The sequence below is a fragment of the Penaeus monodon genome, chromosome 8 (genome assembly GCF_015228065.2).
Source record: "Penaeus monodon isolate SGIC_2016 chromosome 8, NSTDA_Pmon_1, whole genome shotgun sequence".
Lineage (NCBI taxonomy): Eukaryota > Metazoa > Arthropoda > Malacostraca > Decapoda > Penaeidae > Penaeus > Penaeus monodon.
The window spans coordinates 3836870-3839588 of record NC_051393.1 but is presented as its reverse complement, the minus strand read 5'-3'; positions in this window follow the sequence as shown (position 1 = coordinate 3839588).

Here is a 2719-nt window from a genome sequence, read left to right as displayed (position 1 = left end):
TTTTTTTTTTTATGTTTTTATATTTTATTTTTTTTCTTTGGGGTTTTTGGTTTGTGGTGTGTGTAATGTATATACAATATAAAAAAAAAAAAAAAAAAAAACAAAAAAAATTTTTTAAAAAAATTTTTTAAAAAAAAATCAAAAACCCAAAAAAAAAATATATATATTTATATATATATTTATATAATATTATCTATTATATTATATATAATAATAATGGTAGTTTTTATTTTTAAAATTTTACAATGAAAAAAAACAAATATAATATTTATATAAATATTATATATATATATTATTATATATATATATTATATTATATAATATAAACAATTTTGTTTTTTTTTTTTTTTTTTATGTTTTTTTTTTTGTGTTGGTGTTTTCCCCAATATACTAAAACTTAAATTAAATGTTTAATTAAAATGTTTTTTAAAAATTAAAATTATTTATATATATATTATAATAATATTTATATATATTTTTTTTTTTTTTTTATATTTTTGTTTTTTTTTTTGTATTTGTTAGGTTAGATATTATTATCATTTATTTATTATTATATTATATATTTTATATAACTTATATAAAATTTTAATATAATATATATATATATATATATATATATATTTTATCTAAATATATATATAAATATTATATATATATAAATATAATTTTAAAATAATATAATAATATTATATATATATAATATATTATATATTATATCAAAAGAAAATATATATATATAAAATATAAATATATATAATTCTATTACTATATTATTATTATTTTTTCTTTTTTCTAATTTTCTCTTTCTCTTTTATATTTTATTTTTAAATTTTATCTATCTATTATATTTTATATATTTTAAATATAAAAATATAATATATATATATATTTTTATATTATTTTATTTTTAAATTTATTTTATATTTTAATTTTATATCATCATTTAAGGGTGGGGTTCTGTCTGACCGCCGTGGTCACAGCATATATTTAAATTTTGTATTTTCATGTTGTGATGCTCTTGGAGTGATACGTGGTGGGCCCCCAGTTCCTTTCCAGGAGAGTGCCGGTGTACCTTTTTTGGGTAATTATTCTCTTTTTTATCCGGGCTTGGACCAGCCTTGACTTGGGCTGGCTTCCCCCACCCATGGCTAGGTAGGCAATCAGGTAAAGTTCCTTCCCCAAGGGAAAAAACCGGCGGGGGTGACCAACCCCCCAAATTTCAATTCCCCACTGACAGTCTGAGCCCGACGCTCTAACCATTCGCCCACCGGGGCCCTTACGTCATTGTTTTCCAAATTTTTCTTGGCTTTGGCCGGTGGTTTGCCATTGCCTTCCCCCCGGTTTTTTTTTTTTTTTTTTTTTTTTTTTTTTTTTTTTTTTTTTTCAAGTCCCATCTTTTTTACCCGGCACTGTTGGGCTGACTTGGTCCCCCCCTGGGTACAGGCAAACGAGGTGAAGTTCCTTGCCCCAAAGGGGAAAAAACGCGGCGGTCGGTGACTCGAAACCCCCGACTCAATTTCCGTCGTGACCGTCTTGATCCGACCTCTAACCTTCGGCCACCCCCGGGCCCCCTTTTTAAAATATAATATAATATATAATATATATATATTTTATATATTAAAATTATAAATTATAGATAGATAATAGATAGATATTATGTATTTAAAATCTATATCATATCTCTCTCTCTCCCTTCTCCTCTCTTCTCCTCTCTCTCTCTCTTATATATTAATATATTTTTTTATTTATTTTATTATTTTAAATTTTTTGTTTGTGCGGTGTGGTGTGTTTTGTGTGTGTGTTGTTGGGGTGTGTGTGTGTATACACCAACGTGTATATATATATATTGTATATATATAAATATATATTATATTTATAATTTATAACTATATATATATATTATTTTTAAAGATATATTATATATATATATATATATATATAAATATTTAATTATATATATATATATATATATTTAATATTATATATACATACCCCCACACCAAAAACCCCACCCCCAACACACCCAATATATATAAAAAAAAATATATATATTATATAAAATATATATTTATAATATATATATATAAAATTTAAAAATTTTAAAATTATATTAATTTTAATTATATTTTAAAAATATATATTTTAAAATATATTTCATAGATTATTATATTATATATATATATTATATATTATCTATATTATATTATATATTATAGATATATATATAAAAATTTTATATATACACACACCACACCACACACACAAACATAGCGTGTATATTTGGGTTTTTGGGTTAAAATATTTTAAAATTATAATATATATATTATTATATATATATATATATATATTATAATTATTATAATAATATATATATATATATATATATATATATAAAATATATATATTATATACATATTTATATATATATATTATTATATATATATAATATAATATATATATATATATATATATATATATATAATACAACACACAAACCCCCACACCAAACAACACATATATATATATATCATTAATATATATTATTATATTTTTAAAATAATTTTTTATTATTATATATATTTTATTATAAAATTATATAATATAAATATACTATATATTTTATATATATATATATAATATATATATATATTTTATATATATATAATTAAATTTTTATATATTTATAATTTATTACATATATACCTTATATTTAATATAT